The sequence below is a fragment of the Bos taurus genome, chromosome 4 (assembly GCF_002263795.3).
Source record: "Bos taurus isolate L1 Dominette 01449 registration number 42190680 breed Hereford chromosome 4, ARS-UCD2.0, whole genome shotgun sequence".
NCBI classification, from domain to species: domain Eukaryota; kingdom Metazoa; phylum Chordata; class Mammalia; order Artiodactyla; family Bovidae; genus Bos; species Bos taurus.
The window spans coordinates 74,256,205-74,262,907 of record NC_037331.1 but is presented as its reverse complement, the minus strand read 5'-3'; the positions used below and the strand labels follow the sequence as shown (position 1 = coordinate 74,262,907).

The 6,703-nt window shown below is 37.3% G+C and overlaps 1 non-coding gene across 1 annotated transcript; it reads right to left on the bottom strand.

Moving 5' to 3' along the window:
- Positions 1–5,889: 5,889 nt before the first annotated feature.
- Positions 5,890–5,963, bottom strand: TRNAY-AUA (transfer RNA tyrosine (anticodon AUA)). Its single transcript has one exon. It is a non-coding gene; the product is annotated as a tRNA-Tyr (tRNA).
- Between the last annotated feature and the right edge of the window lie 740 nt (positions 5,964–6,703).

The following is a 6,703-nucleotide window of genomic DNA, read 5'->3' as shown; positions in this document are numbered from 1 at the left end:
TATTCATAGAGCCGGCATACACTATCAGTTGCCCATGAAACTGTACTCATACTACGGAATGACATTTTCATCTACTGGCTAGATGACTGGTTATGCTCCCAATTTGGATGCATACATGCTTGCATTGTATGCTTATGTATTCTGGTGTTAATTGCATTCTCAGAATTTGCCAGAAGACTTTAAAAGGCCAGTGTTTGTTAGATAACTCTTTTTAGATGGTATTTCTCAAGCCTTCAGGCTTCTTGATACATTTGCTCATAATGAATGCACATGTACTGATGGAGATTTAGTGTGAAATTTACTTTGTATGGTTTATATCATTATTCTGAAATGAGTCCAATCTACCTGTCATGTTGATTGTTGACTGAGGGAATTTGTGTGTGTGTGTGTGTTTTAAACTCTGCACTTTCTTCAAATTAAAACAATTTCCTTTGATCCAGGGGATTCTGGGTACCTATATGCTTGAAATTTGTGTGTGATATTTTTTCTAGCAGAATAATTTTAAAGCCTTGAAGACTGTAAAAATGCCAAGCTTAAATTGATAATCCATTTATTTATTCTTTCATTTATCATACATTTATGGGGCGTTCAAAGTAATGCATTCTGTAAGAGGGAATCCATGACCTCTCTGCAAGTAACTGATTTTTACCTTCATATTCAGTTTTTCTGTTAAAGTATTAGCCATAGGAGTCATAGCACTATGCTAGTTGTCCGTATTGGCCAGGGAAATCTGTCTGCTCTTGTCAGAATATAAAGTGAAAACACAAGAAAACAGTGTAATTGAGTTTTGTTTATCACCCTGTCACAAAATTATTGACTGTCCATGGACAAATCACTTCCCCTTTCTGTTTCTCAGTTTCTCCGTCCACAGAGATTATGATAAATGTCCTATTCATCACAATAACCAATTTTAAGGGTCAATTGTAAGGATCAAATGAACCTTGCCTGTGACTGAATGGTTTATTTTAGGATGAAGATAAGCATAGTGCCTGGACTTGAGGTTGAATAGAGGGATCCATCATAGGTTGAGTGATTAAGTTTGCAGCAGCTGCAACATGCCAACCAAAAGGTAGGAAAAGAGGAAGCCAATAGAAGCACAAGCTGTGTGCAGCATTAGAGGGAGGACAATGAATTTTGCACCTTCTGTACCCCTGTGTTTCCCCTGACTTCAGTGAGTTGCAAAGACTATCTTGACTTTTGTTTTCATTTTCTGGGCTTCCCAGAAAGCAAATCTTCAGGCCAAAGCTAAAGTTTGAGTGCTAGGCAGTAGAGGTAGCAGGTTCAGGGTGAGCAAAGAAGGAAGATGCATTGTAAAATGAGCCATGGGATTTTCCAGACAAGAGTACTGGAGTGGGGTGCCATTGCCTTCTCCGGATCTCTGGATAGCAAACTGTTATTACCCATGATAGGATAAGTACAGAAATTGTAAGTAAGTGGTTAGAAACTTTTATAGCATTTTGATTAATTTTATGTCTGTTGAATTTAATAGTAAAAAGTTGGGCTTTTTTTTTTTTGTATGCTTTTGTTTTTTATTTTTTTCAGTTAATTTTTACAGCAATTCTCTTTTCTTGTATTTTATAACATGTCAGTTGGCAATGGATTGCATTAAAAAATGACCCTTCACTAAACATAGCTTGAAAATGATTGCCTTAGTTTAAACAGAGAAGGCTTGTGTGGGAGGTGAGAGGCGCACCAGGCAGGCAAAAGGCAGAGTAGTACCAGGTTTCACTGGTGACATGAGTGAGACCCCACCCAGAACTGGTCACTGCAGAGGTGGTTGGAACAAATGACCCAGACCCCCAGAGAAGTGAGACTGGGAAGATTTAGAGAGACACTGAGGGGTGTTGGGACTCATGGTATATCCAGATGATTTAGAACAGGAGTTCTCAAACTTTCCAGTCTTAAGATGCTTTCAGAGTCTTCAAAGTTATTAAGGACACCAAAGAGCTTTTATTTATGTGGGTTATTATTTACTGATTTTCACCATATCAGAAATAAAACTGAGACAAAATTATGGGTAAATTTATATAATATAAAGATAATCCACAACATTGACCTACATAAAATAATTTTAATGATTATAACTATAATCTAAAATATAATATTTAGTGATTATATTTTCTTAAACAAAAGTTAGTGAGAAGGGTGGCATTATTTTACCTTTTATCAAATTTCTTTATGTTTGGCTTAGTTGAAGACATCCGGATTCCCATACCTGCTTCTGAATTCATGCATTGTGGAAAGTGGATCCTATATCTACCTTTATTGTTGTTCAGTCTCTAAGTTGTGTGCAACTCTTTGCAACCCCATGGATTGCAGCATGCTAGTCTTCCCTGTCCTTCAGTATCATCCAGAGTTTGCTCAAATTCATGTCTATCGAGTCAGTGATGCTATCCAACCATCTCATCCTTTGTTGCCTCCTTCTCTCCTGCCCTAAATCTTTCCCAGCATCAGAGTCTTTTCTAATGAGTCAGCTCTTTGCATCTAACATAATTATTCAACAGCTGTCATGTGCTGGTTTCTGTGATAAATACCGATGTTATAAGCATTAACAGAACACATTCTCCATTTGGATTTCAAAGTTTACAGGGAAAAGTATATGGAAAAAACCAAGAAATGACAATATGGTGTTTTCCAATCAAGACAACATCTGGAGGGAATTGGTAGGATTGGACTTTTATTCCTTATAAGAACTGGGTTTGATGCATGGCAGGTTCTGTCATAGCCTAGTATATTTATCTTTACATTTTTAGTAGGTAGAGGGTCACAATTTTGGTAAATTAGAAGCATTCACATTTTAGTAGCCCAAGGCTGGTAGAGTGAGCTACAAAGAAGAAGAATTTAAGAAACAAAAAAGGCATTAACAAAAAAAAACTACTGGAAAGAAATACTGAGGAAAGTACTGGAGTAGGGTATAAAGGCAAAGATTAAAGAAAAGATAATCAGAAAATGATCACATAAAGGAACTAGCAGAGATGGTCTGGACTGGAGAATAAGGACATTAAAAAAGACTTTTAAGAGGCTACAGGGATTTTAAAAACTAGGACAAGACAGATGTCATGTATAATTTATTACCTAGAAAACTGTTAAGTTAGAATGGATGTAAAATTGCAGGGTAGGAGAGTCAGGTGTGGAAAAAGGGTGGCCCAGCAAAAGTTAATGTGCTAAAGCAATATGCTTTCAAAGTCAGTTAGTCAAGATTATTGAGAATAATAGGAGGTGGACTGGACAGTTGTGGTTAGAATTTATGGGCTTGTAATAAAAAAGAAGAGAAAAAGGAAAGTCAGAACTTTTTCTTTGGGAAAAAATATTGAGGTTTATAAATGTTAGAAAATAAAGAATAGAGGCAATCTGGCCTGCAGGTTAAAACACATTTTTAGAAAAGAAGAAAGGAAATAAGGTTAAAAAGAAACAATGACCACTGGAGACTCTTAACGTAATCAAGCAGGAACCTATGGGGGTCCCCCTCCCAGAGCCGTGTCCTCCACCTGCCTCTTGTTTGTAGAAAGGCTTTGGTCTCCGACTAGGAGAGTGAGCTGAGGCAGAAACAAAGGAAAAGCAAGTCCAACACAGTCTTTTTTCATGATTATTAAATAGAGCAAACTGATGCCCTGGTTTATGACCCCAAACTGTTGAGATAAGGTTCTATGGCTTCAACCAGCTGGCCCCAAGCAGACTTAAAATTTATGATACTAGGAGGATCATTTAAAAACGGAAACCCCTGAACCATCACAAAGGCTCTAAGTAAATAACAAAATGCCTCAACCCTTGCTTTTGCTCTCTTAGAAAGAAGGGAGGGATCACAAGACCATGATTTACTAGCTTGCTTTGCAGGAACACATAGATCAGTCACAATCCCCAGTGATGCATCGAAGCACAAGATGGAGATTTGAAACTGATGCCTTATCAGGAAGCTGAAACCACAAAAACACACTGCCTTCCTTTACCATTTTTGTTTTTAAAACACTTGCACCCGGTCAGCCAGCAAGATGGATTTCAAATGAGTCTAGGTCTCCCATCTTTGGGGTTGGTACCTCCTCAACTAATAAATCTTTCTTTGGTGCAAACTCCATTTCGGTTGGTTCTTCCTCCTGTGCCTCACATTAACTTCTGTTTGACGATGGTAATTTGGAGATTTATTTTTACTTTAAAAATTCTATTGTCATAAACTCCCTAAGAAATTAATTTTAAATGTTTTCTTTATAAAGTAATATACTCTCAGTTTTAAATATCCACGAAATGTAGGAAAATCAACCATAGTTCCACCATTTAATTTTAAAACAATGTACTTTTTCCATTTTTCTTCAGTGCATGCTTTTCTTTATTCTGACTTTGGCAAATCTTGATGAAATCATCTAATTAGGTTTAATTTGATCATAGGACAAAGCTTATAAATACAAATACTTTGTAAAATCTTTTTATAGACAAAAGTTGTGAAGGTCAAATGGAGCTTAAATACTTTTAAATTGTTTCTCATATCATAGCCATTTTGCATATAGCTTTATAGAAACTCACATGCTCAGTCTTGAGCAAGTTTAACTTATAGCAAGCAAGGAGTTAGTTCTGGTAATGTCTTAGTTCTTTGGGCTGCTGTAACAAAATACCACAGACTGGGTACTTACAAACAACAGGAATTTATTTCTCACAGTTCTGGGGTTTGGAAAGTCCAAGATCGACCTCTTCTTGGCTTGATCGTAGCAGGAGGCAAGGGCACTGTCTGGTATCTCTTTTATATGGGTATTAATTTCATTTGTGAGGGCTCTACCCTCTTGACCTAATCACATCTCACAGGCCCTGTCTGTTTACACCATCACAATTGTCATTACAGTCTCACCGTATGGATCTGGGGGACATAAATGCTCAGACCATAGCAGGTGGTATGTGTGCAGCAGTTTTAATGTCTGGAGTCTGTTTCAGCTGAGTTCATGGATACTTCATGGAAAAATCAATCATGATTTATACATCATCCTTTTATCCTTTCTTCATAATCTTGTTTGAAAACAGCTTTTAGATCTCTGCTTCGAAAGAAAGAAAGGACAGATCAAAAGTTCATCAGCTCTCTGATTCTAGTATAAAGAACTGACTCCAGTTGGGATGGGAATCATGTCTAAGCTCTGATCTCTTATTTTAAGAGATCTTTTTATTTTTAAAATGGTCATGTACTTGTCTCTCTACCCTCCACACTGTTCTTTTCCCTGAAGAGAACTAGATTCATGTAATCATATCCTATACACACTTTGTAATGTTTGTCTTTATTAGGATAGTTCCACTTCAGCAGAAGTGTAATTTTTTCTGAATTCTCATTTTAATTCCTAGTGATATGCATATTGCAAGATCTGAAAAGAATTCAGAAAATCTAAAATTATAATGTATGGCACTACTAGACCCATTCTTTTAATCTTCTATGCATTATATTTTGAATCTACTGTATTTAACACAGGGTCTGGATGTGGAAGGAACATGATAAGATATTTATTGAATGAATAAGTTGTAGTTTTCTCTTGTGAAAAATACTGTTTCCAAATAAAGGTCAAATGAATTTTGTCAAATTTTTCTTTTGAGCTTGATCTCCAGATTATGACTCTGACCTTGTTCCAATATAATGGTGTAACAGGAGTTCTCAAATTCTTGTATGCATTAGAATCACCTGGTGAACTTACTGACCATGGACTCTTAGTCTCATTCACTAAATGGTGTCTAGCCATGCACATTTTTAGCAAGTGCTTGGAGTGTTTACATGGTCACAGGACCAGACTTCGTAAAGAAAAGAAAGTGAAGTTGCTCAGTCCTGTCTGACTCTTTGTGACCCTGTGGACTGAAGCTCCTCCATCCATGGGATTTTCCAGGCAAGAGTACTGGAGTGGGGTGCCATTGCCTTCTCCAGGGGATCTTCCTGACCCAGGGATTGAACCCGGGCCCCCTGCATTATAGGCAGATGCTTTTACCGTCTGAGCCACCAGGGAAGTTCGACTTTATAAAACCCTGTTAAAGGTATAGGTTCAGGAAGACTCAGATGAACAGAGATCTGTGTTTTTCTTAGCTTGCTTAGGTTTTATTTCAGGCAGATACCCCAGGAAATGGTCATTTTAGGAAATGGTCTTAGGGTAGTCTTTACATCATCAGTCTAGATAAGTTCTAAAAGACTGCTTTGTCTCAGTTGCATAAGCAGAAATGAACAAGCTGTCATATGATCTTGTTATGAGTAAATCTCCATGATATCAAATTTACCTCATTAAACAGGTGACCATTGTTTTATAAATAAAATTCCTTAGCAACATTATCATGTTTCCATAAAGGAAGGATTAGTCAATTACTTAAATGAAACTGACTGGCTGGGAAAAGACTGACACTCCTTGAAAAGTCAATGCTCCTTCCATAAAAATCTGTGATTTGCATATTGTGGTCACTGCTGAAGTCACCCAAAACATTTCACGGAAGAATTGGAGTCTCCATGGTTACATTTGCTTCTTATGCTCTCTGGGTCTTACTGTAACTCCTTGGTCTGAGTTCCTAGGTGCTTTCTGTCCTAAGTGGCTGACAAAGCAGCCTCCCTTCTGTGGTAGAATGCTATTATTATTATAGTGTCAAGAGGTACGCACCTGAAAGGGGAATGAGGGGAATCAGTCTGGTTGCTGAATTGCCACTTGCAATGTATATTTCTTTGCAACTGAGTGATTAAAATCCCCTCTGTGACTTTTGCATT